The 17,758-nt window shown below is 45.8% G+C and overlaps 1 long non-coding RNA gene across 1 annotated transcript in view; it reads right to left on the reverse strand.

Annotated features, from left to right (window-relative positions):
* LOC140908709 (uncharacterized) overlaps positions 1 to 17,375 on the reverse strand; it is a 34,810-nt gene extending 17,435 nt beyond the window's left edge. Inside the window, exons 1-3 of the long non-coding RNA XR_012157967.1 lie at positions 17,093 to 17,375; positions 4,955 to 5,170; positions 2,541 to 2,740 (exon numbers count right to left, since the gene is read on the reverse strand). This is a non-coding gene — a long non-coding RNA (uncharacterized lncRNA). The remainder of the gene's footprint in view (positions 1 to 2,540; positions 2,741 to 4,954; positions 5,171 to 17,092) is intronic.
* Positions 17,376 to 17,758: the final 383 nt, after the last annotated feature.

Raw genomic sequence — 17,758 nt, forward strand, 5'->3', positions numbered from 1 at the left:
GAGGAGTGTAGTTATTTTGTTTCAGCGCAGCTGTTTTTATTTGTGAGTAATCAAAATCATGATATACACATGATCTTTTGTGTTTCTGTCATCAGAAAAAGGAACAAAAGAAATTGGGAAAGGGACAAAAGTTGTACCACTAAGGGCATGGCTACACTTGCAGATGTAGAGCTCTGTGAGTTAAACCCGCCTTCGGAGAGCGCAGTAGGGAAAGTGCTGCAGTCTGTCCACACTGACAGCTGCAAGTGCACTGGTGTGGCCACATTTGCAGCACTTGCAGCGGCATTGGGAGCGGTGCATTATGGGCAGCTATCCCACAGATCACCTCTTCCCATTCTGGCACTGTGGCTTGTGTGAAGGGGGTGGGGGGCTCGGGGCATTCTGGGTCCTGTCCCAACGCCCCGTGATGCATCGGTTCGCATCCCAGCAATCCCTGTGCTTCCACATTTGGCACCATCTTTCAACTTTTTTGTACTGCACGCTCTGTCTTCCCTTTTGGTCTGCGGGAATGGAGCCCGAACTGCTGAGGAGTATGCTGACGAGTCTTGCCAGCACGTCATGTTTGGCAGTCGAGTTATTCCTTATGATCCAAAGTGACAGCGAGGGCTCCGATGATGATATCGACTCGAGTAACGCATATGACATGAGTTTGCTTGTGGCATTCATGGACATGCTCACTACTTTGGAATGCTGCTTTTGGGCTCGGGAAACAAGCACCGAGTGGTGGGATCACATTGTCGTGCAAGTCTGGGATGACAAGCAGTGGCTGCAGAATTTTCGGATGATAAAAGCCACTTTCATGGGACTGCATGAGGAGCTCGCCCCCACCCCGCGGCGCAAGGACACGAGATTGAGAGCTGCCCTGATGGTGGAGAAGTGGGTGGCTATCGCAATCTGGAAGCTGGCAACTCGAGACAGCTACCAATCAGTCGCTAACCAGTTTGGAGTGGGAAAGTCGACCGTTGGAATCGTGTTGATGCAAGTTTGCAGGGCCATTAATTGCATCCTGCTCAGAAGAACCGTAACTCTGGGTAACATGCATGACATTGTGGATGGCTTTGCACAAATGTGTTTCCCTAACTGCGGAGGGGCGATAGATGGCACGCATATTCCAATTCTGGCACCAGCCCTCCTAGCCTCTGAATACGTTAATCGGAAGGGTTATTTCTCTATGGTTCTCCAGGCACTTGTGGATCACTTTGGGTGTTTCATTGACATTAACGCAGGCTGGCCCAGAAAGGTGCATGACGCACACATCTTTTGGAACACTGGCCTGTTCAGAAAGCTGCAAGCCAGGACTTTTTTCCCAGATCAGAAGATCACCGTAGGGGAAGTCAAAATGCCCATTGTGATCCTTGGAAACCCTGCTTACCCTTTAATGCCATGGCTCATGAAACCCTACACAGGGAACCTTGACAGCAGCAAGGAGTGGTTCAACAACAGGCTGAGCTGGTGCAGAATGACTGTGGAGTGTGCTTTTGGCCATTTAAAGGGCCTCTGGGAAAGCGGGTTAGAGGTGATGTGGGAACAAGGGAAAAAGTTTTGGGACAAGTGACGCAGGGTGGGGCGGGCATGGTAGTGCTCTGCCTGCATGGCTACGAGTGCCTGGATAGAGTTCGTTGGCGTTCCATTATGCTTATCAGCTGATCCGTGCTTTGCTGCCAGAGCACCGCACTTTTGTGCCGGCGCTCCTCATTCTGCTGGCGGATCCTCCTTTCACTCTCCCACCACTCCTGCACTTTTTGATTTTCAATACTTGAATGCTGCATTACTTCATGCAACATGTCTTCCTTGCTTCTACGTGGCCTCTTTCTGATTCTTTGGAGTCTTTGGTCTGGTGATAACACAGATGGCTGAGATTTCAAGGTTGCATCAGTAAAGGCAAAATGCAACACTTAACAGAGGCAGCATTGTTCACACCAGACAGAGCAATGATTCCCCCGTACTTAAGAGCAAGCACAGTCTACACAATAGTATAATTTGCCTGTCCCAAAGCAAGCACAGATAACCCACAGGAGCCCCAAAATGGTGAGTAAGCACAGGGTTAAGCGTGACTGATTGTTTCACGGCTGTACTGTCCTCTGGGTTTCTGTGCCTTGGGGAGAGCCAAGAGCAGCAGGGGAACCCTATACTGAACACTGTCTCCACATTTTCCACAGGAGTTCGTCCTGGAAGATATCTCACTGCTGAGGGTGACGTAGGAAGCAAGGGAGGGTCTTCTACGGCAATGCGGCTTCTGCCCTGGCCCATATGCAGCTTGCCTGTGCACAGCAATGGTCCACCCGCCCCTTACGACACAGTGGCCCAGACAAGTTAGCCTCACTGGGACAAGAACCACAATGGCTCTTCCAAGAAACCTGCGCAAGCGCATTGCCCAAGTTCTGGATGAGACCTTTGAAGAGATCACAGAGACTGCTTACAGTGATGTGAGAGAGCACATCAACGTCCTATTCTGCGTCTAGGCATGCATGCAGCCCTAACCCTCCTCACCCCAAGAGTCAGCATGAAATAACTTCCTTCCAAAAATTAAAGCTGCTTACCGAGGACCTCCTCTGGTGTTTGTCCTTCCCCAAGCACCGGCCTCCACGACTGGCTACCCTCCTCCTGGCTTGAGAACAGCTCCTGGCTGCATGCATCTAGGGATTCCGGGGTGTCTTCCTCCGCCTCAGCACCCTCGCTCCCACTTTGCTCCTCCTCCTCCTCCTGCCTTGTTGTCCATGTTGAGTTTGCACCAGTTTAACTAAATCATTTTTAAAAACAATGTAAGTAAAACCACTGTAGCTTTATCAAACAAACCAGGTCACACAACTGTATTACTTAAATACGCTTGTGAGAAAAAAAAATTAGGAAATGAGGAATGAAGAAAAAATCTAGAACCCCATTCACCACTCTATTAAACCAGTTTTATGCCATTGTGTCCTTATTGTTTTCAATGAAGTCACAACATCATAAAATCAGTACCAAAAGTGCTGATTTGGGGGTCTTCTTCCAAGTTCAGAGTGCCACTCAGGTTTTCAAAGCATGAATCAACCATTTGTACCCATTTTCCCACATGTTTATATCTCATGATCATGTTAAGGCAAAGTCCTCAATATTATTTAAACGCCCTGTCATTTAGGTGAACATTGCAAATGGTACAGAATTTAGAGCAAGTTGCTCTAGAAATTTAAAGCAACATTGCCAAGGATTGAGAAGTGTCACTAGCTGATAACCTGAGTGACAATACAAAACGATGAGATGTAGAGGTGTTCTGAAGTATCCAGCAAAGTAGTCAGCACAGTATCTACTTGAAGAATCTGAAGCCAATGTAAGTTTTATGAGATGGGAATGATATGATTCTTGGACTCTGAGTATTCAGACAGCAGCTAGCTACAGCTTTTGCAAATAGTTGGAGCTATCTAGCATAACAGTCAACTGAGAATTACGGTAATCCAATCTAGTCAAAATAGAGGTATGCCAGGTAATGGCAGTGGGGTCTAGGCAAACAGATTTTAAAGTAGTTTTGGGGAAGTAGTGAGAATTAATAAATAAACTCTTTTTTCAGATTTTACAAGCAAATCATAAATATCCCTCCAGCTTCTGGAGACTGTACTGCAAAAGATGTCAAAGTAAAATGAAGAAGGAATTCATGATGCTAGAAATTATATGTATGTATCTCCTGCAATTTATATTAATATCGTGCAGCCATACCACTCAAGCTGTGTCCTGTCATATCTCACAAGTTCAGAAGGGTTGGTTCCGGTTAGCACTTGAATGGAGTCCTCTAAGGAAATCTAAGAGTACATTCTGCCCTCTGAATCAGTACTGAACAAATGCCCTTCAGGACATAACAGGGCTTTGTGTTCAGTTGCTGACTTCTGGAAGAGATGTAAACCCATGGATGAATTCTAATTTGTGTCACTATTTTCTACTTACCTCGATAGCTCCAAAGTTTCAACTGGAAACAGTATTCTCTTTTACTTCCTGCCCTTAGCTGTGGAGTGTTGGAATGATCTGTTAAATAACTGTAGTGGTTCTGATGCTTTCAAAAGCTAGCCGTCATTTTTTTCTTTAACATACTGTATGTGAGACTCATATGCAATTAATAGTCATGACAACAACTTTCCACAGCAGGGCTAACAGCTGCAAGAGTTAGATGCTGAATGAAGGCTTATGTGTCCCAATGTTCAAAGTAACAGGAAGAGATACGGAGAATTAGAACATATTTTTGGAAGCAATCTTCCATCCCCACAAGTGAATATAGCCCACGTTTTGCCCATGGATCCAGGCACAGCCATGACACCCCTGTAGTGGCCCTTATTTTGCATGCTGATGTGTGTAGCTGGAGAAATGCTATTGTTTCTTTGGCCAGGGTATTTACCTGAGTCTTGCTGTTTTTGATACTAGGATTGTTCCTCTAATCTAAATAAAGAAGAATCAACTTTGGGGACACTCAGAGAAGGACAAATTCCCTCACCTTCTGGTGCCTGTGATTTTGAGGGGAACTAAGAGCCCTCTTCATCTCACAGGAGGTGCTCAGCACTAGATGTAGGCAAAGAAATTGTGACAAAACATTTTTTTCATCTGAATATGCCAATTTGTTGACATTTAATTTTTTCTCAGAGACAGTTTGATGTGGACAAAGTTCCAATGGAAATCAGGTTGATTTCTGACAGAACCCAGCCTTCCAGGTAGGTTTTGAAGCCTGCATGAGTTCCTGACAACTCATCTGCCTGGCTCCTCAGCTGCCTGGGCTTGGCAGTCCATGGCTCTGGGGCAGCCTGCCAGGCCCATTCCCCCAGCTGAGCATTTCACAAGTTTTGATTTTCATTACAAATTGGAATGAAACCAAATTTCATAATATTGAAATCCTCTGTACAATGGAATTGCCTCTCTCCTCAGAGCCCGACTCAGCGCCTTATAGGATTTGGACTCGATAGCACATAGAGTATATTTGGGTTCTGCTGTTTCCTACCAGAGTTTGGTTAGAGTCAGAGAAGAAATGTGTTGCTATTAATGAAGGACAAACCGGTCTGCAAAAATAGGCTGGAAATCTTGTGCAAATAGGAACTCTGATGGGATTTCTGATATCTTTGGCTTCTGTTCAGGCCAGACACACAGCAAATGCAACCTTCTTGTGGTACTTGTATTTCAGCACATCTGCTTTTGTGGTCCACAGGACCTGGGAAGTCTAGAGGCACATAAAAATGAAAAATTATCAAAAGAACATTAAACAATTTTTTTTCAAGTCTCAGAGGATCAATTAGAGGTTCAGCAAAGGTTCAATGCTATTATTATTTTTGGCCTACCCGGTTCACCCACCCCTAGCTAATACTAACTGTTACATGAAGTCTTTGCTAAATAAATAAATGAATAAATAAATAATTGCATAATATTTTACACTTACAGAACAAGGACCTCAAAGCACTTTTCAATGTAACTTAATCTTCACAAACCCCTGGTTGGTAGGTAAGTATTGCTCCCTTTTATAGACAGGGAAACTAAAGCAGGAAAGTTGAGCAACTTTCCCAAGGGCAGAGATAGAGTCAATAGCAGACCTGGGATTAAAACTCTGATGTTTCATTATACCAGCTCTCAGTCCTCCCCATCCTGATTCTGAGTTACTAATCCTTCCAGGCTCAGTAATTATGCAGTGCCTCTCCCATGACACTGTCTTGTTCCCTTTTCATTTCCTGATTCTACTTTTTCTACTGATTACCGCAACATAAAAATATTATGTAGAGCAACAAAAATCCACTGAATATCTAGGCACCGAATCTGCAAACTGTTTGCGGTAGGCAGACACTTACGCCTGCACAGAGCCCCATACAGTTGTATTGTTCTTTTTTAGTGTTCTGAAGAACACTAGTATATGAGAAAGAGGTTTCTTTATTGAAGACCCTCACTTCTGCCCTTTCCAAGTGATGATACACACAGCTTTATCGTCATCCAGTTTTAACAACCAGTACCAGTACTTCTGCAATGGGGAAAACCTCAGCAAACTCTAACAATTTTCAATAAGTTTTTGCTGTGTCCTCTGACACCTTAGGGTCTGCATTGCTTTGTTTAATCTTTTTTCTGTTTCTTCCATGTCCCTCTCCGGTTCAGACACTGTAGAGTTGGGCCCTGTCTCCTTGTCCTCCGTTCCGTCTGTGATGTGTTGAAGGTGCTTCCTATGCTGTCTAAAATTCAACTTTCATTAGTGACCCCTTTGTATGACCTAGGAGTTACCTCATGAGAGGCCACTGCTTTTTGTATCCATGTTTTACCATCATACAGGCAAACCCTCTCATGTGGTAGCAAAAACATCAGTTCCTGTGACCTCTTATCATAATAATGTCTTTGTTTACATTTGTTATTTATCCTATAATTATTCATGTCACTATTATGTTTATCATCTGCTACTACAAAATTAGGTAATCTTGTTTTGAACTCCCTGTTAAATAAAAGGTTTGCTGGTGAAAACCCATGTTTTAGAGGACCTGCCAATGAAGCAGGATGATACTAAACTGGGAGGAGTGGTAGATACGCTGGAGGGGAGGGATAGGATACAGAAGGACCTAGACAAATTGGAGGATTGGGCCAAAAGAAATCTGATGAGGTTCAATAAGGATAAGTGCAGAATCCTGCACTTAGGACGGAAGAACCCAATGCACAGCTACAGACTAGGGACCGAATGGCTAGGCAGCAGTTCTGCGGAAAAGGACCTAGGGGTGACAGTGGACGAGAAGCTGGATATGAGTCAGCAGTGTGCCCTTGTTGCCAAGAAGGCCAATGGCATTTTGGGATGTATAAGTAGGGGCATAGCGAGCAGATCGAGGGACGTGATCGTTCCCCTCTATTCGACATTGGTGAGGCCTCATCTGGAGTACTGTGTCCAGTTTTGGGCCCCACACTACAAGAAGGATGTGGATAAATTGGAGAGAGTCCAGTGAAGGGCAACAAAAATGATTAGGGGTCTGGAACACATGACTTATGAGGAGAGGCTGAGGGAGCTGGGATTGTTTAGCCTGCAGAAGAGAAGAATGAGGGGGGATTTGATAGCTGCTTTCAACTACCTGAAAGGGGGTTCCAAAGAGGATGGCTCTAGACTGTTCTCAATGGTAGCAGATGACAGAACGAGGAGTAATGGTCTCAAGTTGCAGTGGGAGAGGTTTAGATTGGATATTAGGAAAAACTTTTTCACTAGGAGGGTGGTGAAACACTGGAATGCGTTACCTAGGGAGGTGGTAGAATCTCCTTCCTTAGAGGTTTTTAAGGTCAGGCTTGACAAAGCCCTGGCTGGGATGATTTAACTGGGAATTGGTCCTGCTTCGAGCAGGGGTTGGACTAGATGACCTTCTGGGGTCCCTTCCAACCCTGATATTCTATGATTCTATGATATTCTATGATTCTAAGCCGGATTGTCTGTGTTAGATGCCTCTACCGTCTCTTGAAAAACATTGGAACTCATAACCATCAAATTGTGGCCCATTGTCTGACATGACCACTTCTGGTATGCTATGCCTGGCAAAGATAGATTTGATAGTCTTAACAACATGTTTTCAGTAGAGTTCTCAAATCTTGTTATTTCTGGAAAGTGAGAATAATAATCCAGAACCAATATGTATTTCTTGCCATCATAAGTAAACCGATCCATGCCTACTTTGGACCAGAGTGCCAACATTTCTTCAGTTACCACCATAGGCTGTGTTGTTTGGCTAGTTCTATATTTTTGGCACTTTTCACAAACCATGTTTTTTTTCTATATCTATATTCATTTGTGGCTAATACAGAACATTTCTAGCCCTTCTTTTGCATTTTTCAATACCAATGTGACCTTCATGTATCCTGGGTAACATATTCTGATGTAATTTTGGGGAACTACAAGTTTGGTGCCCCTGAACAATATCGCCTCTCTTATTGACAATTTTCCTTCAAAGTGGTGATAAGGACTGGACATGTTCCATACAGGCCACCCTGCATTAATGCTTGTTTCAGTTTTTGTAAAGTTACATCTTGTGCTGTGGTGTCAGCAACTAGAGTCCACATTTCATCTGAAACTGGACACATTTTCTTAACAGGTTCACATGCACACTGTCTGAATCTATTCTTGATTCTATTATTGCTCTGTCATAAACTCTAGTCAGAGTGACTGCCACCATTAAATGTTTCCCAGGCTTGTATTTTAATTTTAGATCATATAGCTGCAACTGAAAGAATAATCTCTGCAATCTAGGAGGAGTGTCTGCTAATCCTTTTTTTGCTATTGCCACCAGTGGCTTGTGATCTGTTTCTGGTAATACTGGTCTCCCATACAGGAAAATATGGAACTTCTTGCATCCATGTACCACAGCCAAAGCCTCTTTCTCAGTTTGTGCATACTGACCTTCAGTGTTAGTTAAAGCTCTGGAAGCATATGCTACATGTCTCCAGTACTCACTATACTTTTGAAGAAGTGCTGTCCCAAGACCCTCCCCAGAGGCATCTCTTGACAGTTTCGGCTGATGTTTGCTGTCATAGACTCTAAGTACTGGAGCCTGTTCTATTAACTGTTTTAGTTTCTCAAATTTCTTATTGTGATGTGCCTCCCAAATCCATTGATCATTTTTATGCAATAATATTCCTTACTTTCCGGTTTTAGCAGCCATATTAGGTATAAACTTCCCCACCAAGTTTATCATACCCATGAAACTTTGTACTCCATCTTTACCTGTGCAAGATAGTATATTGGTAATCCCCTGTACCCTGTTTGGTCTAGATGTACCTCTTGCTCTGTTAATATTAGGCCCAAATATGTTATTTCCCTGACTCTAAATTTAAACTTTTGTTGTTTTTTTAATTTTCACCCTGCAAAACAAACTCTTTACAGAGCTCTCTGAAGTCTCTGGTCATGTTACTTCATTGTACATCCCCATATTAAAACATTGTTAATAAATACTTTGGTACCTTCAATGCCATCAAATATTTGTTGTACAATTCTGTGAAACACTTCTGGTGCTGAGCATAATTTGTGAAAGCAGAATCTCCTGTATGATATGTTAAACAACACAAACATACACAAACACTTCCTACTTCTCCACGTGGGCACCAGTGATACTGCCAAGAACAATCTTGAGCAAGTCACTGCAGACTACAGAGCTTTGGGGAGAAAGATAAAGGAGTTTGAGGCGCAAGTCGTGTTCTTGTCCATCCTCCCTATTGAAGGAAAAGGCCCAGGTAGGGACCATCGAATTGTGGAGGTAAATGCGTGGTTGCACAGATGGTGTTGGAGAGAGGGCTTTGGATTCTTCGACCATGGGATGTTGTTCCAGGAAGAAGGATTGCTTCAAAGAGATGGAATCATAGAATCATAGAATCATAGAATATCAGGGTTGGAAGGGACCCCTGAAGGTCATCTAGTCCAACCCCCTGCTCGAAGCAGGACCAATTCCCAGATAAATCATTCCAGCCAGGGCTTTGTCAAGCCTGACCTTAAAAACCTCTAAGGAAGGAGATTCTACCACCTCCCTAGGTAACGCATTCCAGTGTTTCACCACCCTCTTAGTGAAAAAGTTTTTCCTAATATCCAATCTAAACCTCCCCCACTGCAACTTGAGACCATTACTCCTCGTTCTGTCATCTGCTACCATTGAGAACAGTCTAGAGCCATCCTCTTTGGAACCCCCTTTCAGGTAGTTGAAAGCAGCTATCAAATCCCCCCTCATTCTTCTCTTCTGCAGGCTAAACAATCCCAGCTCCCTCAGCCTCTCCTCATAAGTCATGTGTTCCAGACCCCTAATCATTTTTGTTGCCCTTCGCTGGACTCTCTCCAATTTATCCACATCCTTCTTGTAGTGTGGGGCCCAAAACTGGACACAGTACTCCAGATGAGGCCTCACCAATGTCGAATAGAGGGGAACGATCACGTCCCTCGATCTGTTCGCTATGCCCCTACTTATACATCCCAAAATGCCATTGGCCTTCTTGGCAACAAGGGCACACTGCTGACTCATATCCAACTTCTCGCCCACTGTCACCCCTAGGTCCTTTTCCGCAGAACTGCTGCCTAGCCATTCCGTCCCTAGTCTGTAGCGGTGCATTGGATTCTTCCGTCCTAAGTGCAGGACCACCTAACAGAGGGAAGAGCATCTTCGCAGGCAGGCTGGCTAACCTCGTGAGGAGGGATTTAAACTAGGTTCACCGGGGGATGGAGATTTAAGCCCTGAGGTAAGGGGGGAAGTGGGACACCGGGAGGAAACACAAGGAGGAGGGTGCAACCGGGGAGGCCTCCTGATTCATACTGAGAAAGCAGGGCAATCTGCTAGTTATCTTAGGTGCCTGTACAGGAACGCAAGAATCCTGGGAAACAAGAAGGAAGAATTGGAAGTCCTGGTGAGCTGTAGCTCACGAAACCTTATGCTCAAATACATTTGTTAGTCACTAAGGTGCCACAAATACTCCTTTTCTTTTAAAGGACCTATGATGTGATTGGAATAACAGAGAATTGGTGGGGAAACTCACATGACTGGAACACTGTCATGGATGGGTATAAACTCTTCAGGAAGGACAGGAGGGGGAGAAAAGGTGGAGGAGTTGCACTGTATGTAAGTGAATAGTATGATTGCTCAGATCTCCAGTATGAAACTGGAGAAAAGCCTGTTGAGTGTCTTTGGGTTAAGTTTAAAGGTGAGAGCAACAGGGGTGATGTAGTGGTGGGTGTCTACTATAGATCACCTGACCAGGGCAATGAGGTAGACAAGACTTTCTTAGGACAACTAACAGAAATTTACAGATCATAGGCCCTGGTACTCATGGGAGACTTCAATCACCCTTACATCTGCAGGGAGAATAATACAGCAGTGCACAGACAATCCAGGAAGATTTTAGAGAGTGCTAGAGACAAATTCCTGGTGCAGGTGCTGGAGTAACCAATTAGGGGTTGTGCTCCTCTTGACCTGCTGCTCACAAACAGGGAAGAATTGGTAGGGAAAGTAGAAGTGGGTGGTAACCTGGGCAGCAGTAACCATGAGATGGTCTAGTTCAGGATCCTGACAAAAGGAAGAAAGGAGAACAGCAGAATACAGACCATGGACTTCAGAAAAGCAGACTTTGACTCCCTCAGGGAACTGATGGGGAGGATCCCCTGGGAGGCTAATATGAGGGGAAAGGAATCCAGGAGGGCCTGGCTCTATCTTAAAGAAGTCTTATTGAGGGTGCAGGAACAAACCATCCTGATGTGCAGAAAGATTAGCAAATATGGCAGGCAACCAGCTTGGCTTAACAGAGAAATCTTTGGTAAGCTTAAACACAAAAAGGAAGTTTAGAAGAAGTGGAAACTTGGACAGATGACTAGGGAGGAGTATAAAAATATTGCTCAAGCATGCAGGGGTGTAATCAGGAAGGCCAAAACACAATTGGAGTTGGAGCTAGCAAGGGATGTGAAGGGTAAAAAGAAGGGTTTCTACAGGTATGTTAGCAACAATAAGATTAGGGAAAGTATGGGACACTTACTGAATGGGGGAGGCAACCTAGTGACAGGTAATATGGAAAAACCTTAAGTACTCAATGTTTTTTTTGCCTCAGTCTTCACAGACAAGGTCAGTTCCCAGACTGCTGCACTGGGCAGCATAGTTAGGGGGGGAGGTGAGCAGCCCTCATTGGTGAAAGAACAGCTTAAGGACTATTTAGAAAAGCTGGACATACACAAGAACAGCTTAAGGACTATTTAGAAAAGCTGAACATACACAAGTCCATGGGGCTGGATCTAATGCATCCGAGGGTGCTGAGGGAGTTGGCTGATATGATTGCAGAGCCACTGGCCATTATCTTTGAAAATTTGTGGCGATCAGGGGAGGTCCTGGATGATTGGAAAAAGGCAAATATAGTGCCCATCTTTAAAAAAGGGAAGAAGGAGAATCCGGGGAACTACAGGCCAATCAGCGTCACCTCAGTCTCTAGAAAAATCATGGAGCAGGTCCTCAAGGAATCCATTTTGAAGCACTTGGAGGAGAGGAAGGTGAACAGGACACAGTGAACATGGATTCACTAAGTGCAAGTCATGCCTGACCAACCTGATTGCCTTCTAAGATGAGATTACTGGCTCTATAGATATGGGGAAAGCGGTGGACATGATATACCTTGACTTTAGCAAAGCTTTTGATATGGTCTCCCACAATATTCTTGTCAGCAAGTTAAAGAAGTATGGGCTGGATGAATGGACTACAAGGTGGATAGAAAGCTGGCTAGATCATTGGGCTCAAGGGGTAGTGATCAATGGCTTGATGTCTAGTTGGCAGCTGGTATCAAGTGGAGTGCCCCAAGGGTTGGTCCTGGGGCCGGTTTTGTTCAATATCTTCATTAATGATTTGGATGATAGGATGGATTGCACCCTTGGCAAGTTCACAGATGATACTAGGCCAGGGGAAGAGGTAGATACACTGGAGGGTAGGGTTAGGGTCCAGAGTGACCTAGACAAATTGGAGGATTGGGCCAAAAGAAATCTGATGAGGTTCAACAAGGACAGATGTAGAGTCCTGCACATAGGATGGGAGAATCCTATGCACTGCTACATGCTGGGGACTGATTGGTTAAGTGGCAGTTCTGCAGAAAAGGACCTGGGGATTACAGTGGACAAGAAGCTGGACATGAGTCAACAGTGTGCCCTTTTCAGAGTAGCAGCTGTGTTAGTCTGTATTCGCAAAAAGAAAAGGAGTACTTGTGGCACCTCAGAGACTAACCAATTAAGCTAATGGCATATTGGGCTGCATTAATAGGAGTGTTGCCAGCAGATTGAGGGAAGTGCTTATTCCCCTCTATTCAGCACTAGTGAGGCCACAACAGGAGTATTGTGTTCAGTTTTGGCCCCCCACTACAGAAAGGATGTGGACAAATTGGAGAGAGTCCAGCAGAGGATAACAAAAAATATTAGTTTTCAGAGTAGCACCTCAGAGACTAACAAATTTATTTGAGCATAAGCTTTCGTGAGCTACAGCTCACTTCATCGGATCACAAAAATGATTAGGGGGCTGGGGCACATGACTTATGAGGAGAGGCTGAGGGAGCTGGGCTTATTTAGTCCACAGAAGAGAAGAGTGAGGGGGGATTTGATAGAAGCCTTCAACTACTTGAAGGGGGGTTCAAAGAGGATGGAGCTAGGGTGTTCTCAGTGGTGGTAGATGACAGAACAAGGAGCAACAGTCTCAAGTTGCAGTGGGGGAGGTCTAGGTTGGGTATTAGGAAACACTATTTCACTAGGAGGGTGGTGAAGCACTGGAATGGGTTACCTAGGGAAGTGGTGGAATCTCCATCCTTAGAGGTTTTTAAGGCCTGGCTTGACAATGCTGTGGCTGGGATGATTTAGTTGGTGTTGGTCCTGCTTTGAGCAGGGGGTTGGACTAGATGACCTCCTGATGTCTCTTCCAACCCTAATCTTCTATGATTCTATGTGCTAGCATTTTCTAGTGGAACTTGCCAAAACCCAGCTGATGCATCTAATGTGGAGAAATTTTTAGTCTGTGCCATTTCTCCAACATGTTTTTCCCTGTGGGAATGGGAAATGTTCCCTTTTTATATATTCATTGAGTGCCTTTGGGTCTAAGCATAGGTGATGAGTTGTTTTGTTTGTTTGTTTGGTTTGTTTGTTTGTTTGTTGTGCATGATAACTAGAGAATGGACCCACTCTGTGAGTTCCTTCACTCTCTCAATAATGCCTCAAGCAACCAATTTATCTAGTTCCTTTTTTTGTTTTTTGGGGGAGTTTTTAGAGCCAGAGGAACATTCCTAGGAGCACATATCGTGGAACTATTGGGGTCTGACAGCTCATTTTTATACTCTGTGGTCAGTTTCCCAATCCCCGAAAGACATACTGAAATTTATCTTCAATTTTTATCTGCTCCTGCCCTTCTATGGCACATACTTTCTGAATAAGGTCTAATACCTGACATGTCTTATACCCTACTATAGGTATATGCTTCCAACGCATAATAACAAATGTAATATTTTCATTGTTATCTTTTATCTTTACCCCCAGGTCAAATTCACCAACAGTAGGAATCAGCTCCCCACTGTAAGTTCTAAGCTTTATCTGGTTGCTGTGAATTATTTGTTTTTTTTGTTTTTTGCGTGTTTTTTTTTCCCCTCCAAATCATTTATAGAGTCTGGTATAACACTGGCTTGTGCTCTACTGTCCAATTTAAAAGTCACAGGGATTCCAATTATTTCCAGTGTAATAGTCCAGTCATTTGAAGGTGTTACTTCTTGCAAAATTTCTCTGAAAAGGTTTTCTTCATTCTTGCTTGCACTGTTGTGATTCTCCTCTCTGTGCAGCAAATGTACAGTTTGTTTCTTTCTGGACCCATGCTCCTCTTGTCTGCAAACTCTTGAATGATTTAACTTCTTGCACTTGTTGCAACATTGTCCTAAGGTGTGACACTGCTGCAGTCTATGGCTGTTACCATAGGCACCGACCCCATGGGTGCGCCAAAAAAATTAGCGGGTGCTTAGCACCCACCAGCAGCCAGCTCTCCCCCTTCCCCCAGCAGCGCCTCCTGCCTGCTGGTGGCCCCGTTGATCAACTCTTCCCACTCCCTCCCAGCACCTCCCACCTGCCGCAATCAGCTGTTCTGCAGCATGCAGGAGATGCTGGGAGGGAGTGGGAGGAGCAGGGATGGGGTGTGCTCAGGGGAGGGGTGGAGTGGGAACTGGGTGGGAAGAGGTGGGGTGGGGGTGAGGCTTGAGGGAAGGGGTCGGGTCAGAGCCTGGGGCAGAGCTGGGGTGAGAAGAGGCAAGGTGGGGATTTGGGGGTAGGAGGTGGGTGGGGGCGAGGCCTGGGGTGGAGCGGGGGTGTTGATAGGGTTGCCAACTTTCTAATCACACAAAACTGAACACCCTAGCCCTGCCCCTTTCCTGAGGCCCCACCCCCTTCCCCTTCCCCAGACTCTGCCCTCCGCTCACTACATTCCCCCTCCCCCAGTGGCTTGCTCTCCCCCACCCTCACTCACTTTCACTGGGCTGGGGGAGAGATTGGGGTGCGGGAGGGGTGAGGGCTCTAACTGGGGATTCAGGCTCTGGGGTAGGGACAGAAATGAGGGGTTCAGAGTGCAGGAGGGGGTTGTGACTGGGGGTGTGGCTGTGGATGAGGGCTTTGGGTTGTAGGAGGGGGCTCCAGGCTGGGGGGTGAGGGATTTGGCCTGTGGGTTGAGGCATGGAGGAGGGATTTGGAAGGGGTACAGGCTCTGGGCTAGGATGCAGGCTCTGGGGTGAGGCTAGAGATGAGGGGTGCAGGGTACAGGATGGGGCATCAGGTTTGAGGGGGGCTCAGGTCTGGGTCAGGTGGCTGGGGCTCGGGTTGGGGTGTGGGCTTACCTAGGGTAGCTCCCAGTCAGTGGCATAGAGGGGCTATAGCAGGTTCCCTGCCTGTCCTAGCTCCAGGCTGTGCCTTGGAAGTGGCCAGCAGGTCCGGCTCCTAGGCCGGGGGCCAGGCCCAGGAGGCCCTGCATGCTGCTCTCGCCCACAGGCACCGTCCCCTCAGCTCCCACTGGCTGTGATTCCCGGCCAATGGGAGTTGTGCTCGGGGCATGGGCAGCACGTCGAGCCCTGTGGCCTGTCCACATAGGAGCCAGACCTGCTGGCCACTTCTGGGGCACAGCGCAGTGCCAGGACAAGTAGGGACTAGCCTGCCTTAGATTCGCAGCACAGCCGAACAGACTTTTAACAGCCCCGTCGGCAATGCTGACCAGAGCCGCCAGGGTCCCTTTTCGACCAGGCGTTACAGTCAAAAAGCAGATACCTGGCAACCCTAGGGGTTGAGCACCCCCTCGGCCCAGAGAAAGCCGGTGCCTTTGTCTGTTACCATAGCGTACACAGCTCTTTATACTGTCCTCTTCATACTCTTTCTGATTGTGTTTCTCAGCTTTCTCCCAGGGATTTCTGTTCTGTCTCTTCTCTTTTCTCTGAGGATTTGTTTTCCTGTTCACAGTTTTAGTGCCTTGCATTCCCTCCAAAAGCTTCAGGCTGGTCTGGAGAGTCAGTTACTTGGCAGATGCTGATTGCCTTCTCTAGCTTGAGATAAATATCCTCCAGCAATCTTTTTCTGGGATGTGAGTCTTTGATCCCCAGCACTATCTGGTCTCAAATTAGGGATCCTGTAGATATGTCTACACTGCAGTTCTGGGTTCAAACTCAGTCTGAAGCCTAATCCCCCTTCTGTCTACACACAAATTTCAAATTTCACCCAAGATCTCAGAATCCCATGGGGATGGTGGGTCTGAGCCTGAGTCAACTCAGGTGTGGGTTCAAGCACTATTGCTCTGCAGTGTAGATGCGGCCCCATTGTACTCATGCTCTAGGCAGCTGCCAAAAGCATCCCACAGGGTGATGTTATTTGTTCTCTGGACAGTCAAGTTTGGTGGACAGATGAGTTTTCCCACACCACATGATGAACAAGGGACTAGAGCAGCCGCATTTTGGGAAGGTACTAGGAAGCCTGGAATATGAGGGGTTGGGCTCAGGCCTGCATAATGCAGTGTAGACAATGGAACCCCACGTTGGGACCCAGAGTTCAACTATTCCTAACCTGGGGTTACAAATGAGTGTAGACGCTCAAATCCTAGCTTACCTACCCCAAGGTCTCCTAATTCAAGTTCTACTGACCCTGGGCTTACACTGCAGTGTAGACATACCCTGTGAGTCATCCAAAACTACATGATTGCTGAGCGGTTTGAGATCCTTTACAAATTCCTCAGATGAGCCTCCCTCTTTTTGTGACCTCATATGAAATTGATATCTCTCAAATGTCTCATTTTTATTTGGAGTGCAGTACTCCTCAAACTTTCAGAGCACTGTTGTAATGCCAACAGACCCCGGTTGTCGGCAGGCAAAATCAAACCTGGGACCTCTGGAGCTTAGCACATGAGCTTCTACAACCTGAGCTAAAACCCACATGGCTCTTAGTGCAGGCTGTAGAGCAAACTCATTAATCTCTCTCTCTCTAAGTGGTTTTGAAGCCACTAGATGGGACAGAACACTACACCCAGGAGGTATATGGGTTACACTGTCTCATCATCAGCCTGCTCTGCTTGGCTCAACTGCAGACTATTATAGACATCCAACGCCTCATCCCTCACTGTACTGGCTTCTCAATGGCGCCGCTCACCCACAAGTAAAGTCTGAACTGCTGCTCGAACCTCCTCCAGTTGTCTGCCACCTGACGGGAGACATTCAGCTCCACTGGAGCCTTTGGTTGTTCCATTTTCTCGTTCTCAGTGTTCACTCCATATGATCCAGCCACTTACGTTCAGCCTTTTCTGGTACCATGTCTTGTTCTTTTTAGAGTTCTGATGAAGGAGTCCAAAACCAGAGTATGAGAAACATATACTTTATGGAAATTAACACCCAGCCTGTTCCGGCATGTCTAACTAGGAGACAGAGCTCAAATCGAAAGTGAAACCGGAGAGAGGGAGGGAGAGAGAGAGCCCTGAGTAGTAGACTAGCTCTTAAAGAGACATGATTCTCAAAGTATTTAATGGGGCTGGGCCCAGGCCCAGAGGTATGCTCATACGCAAGACCGGTTATTTTTAAAAAAATGCTTTACATGTTTCTTTTGTTATGAGTGGAGAATGGTGGCGAGACAAAGTGGAGAAGTGTAAGTAAATACAGATGAGTTTATCGTATGTTACTTTAAACCCTCTCATTGATGCAAAAACGTTGTTGTTAAAGCTCCAGACTTTATACTGAGTATCTGCACAAATTTCACATACCTGTAGTGTATGGGTGCACGCATAAAGGGATAGCGTGGAGACTTCTGCATAGGCAAACTGAA

Source organism: Lepidochelys kempii, chromosome 3 (genome assembly GCF_965140265.1).
Source record: "Lepidochelys kempii isolate rLepKem1 chromosome 3, rLepKem1.hap2, whole genome shotgun sequence".
NCBI lineage: Eukaryota > Metazoa > Chordata > Testudines > Cheloniidae > Lepidochelys > Lepidochelys kempii.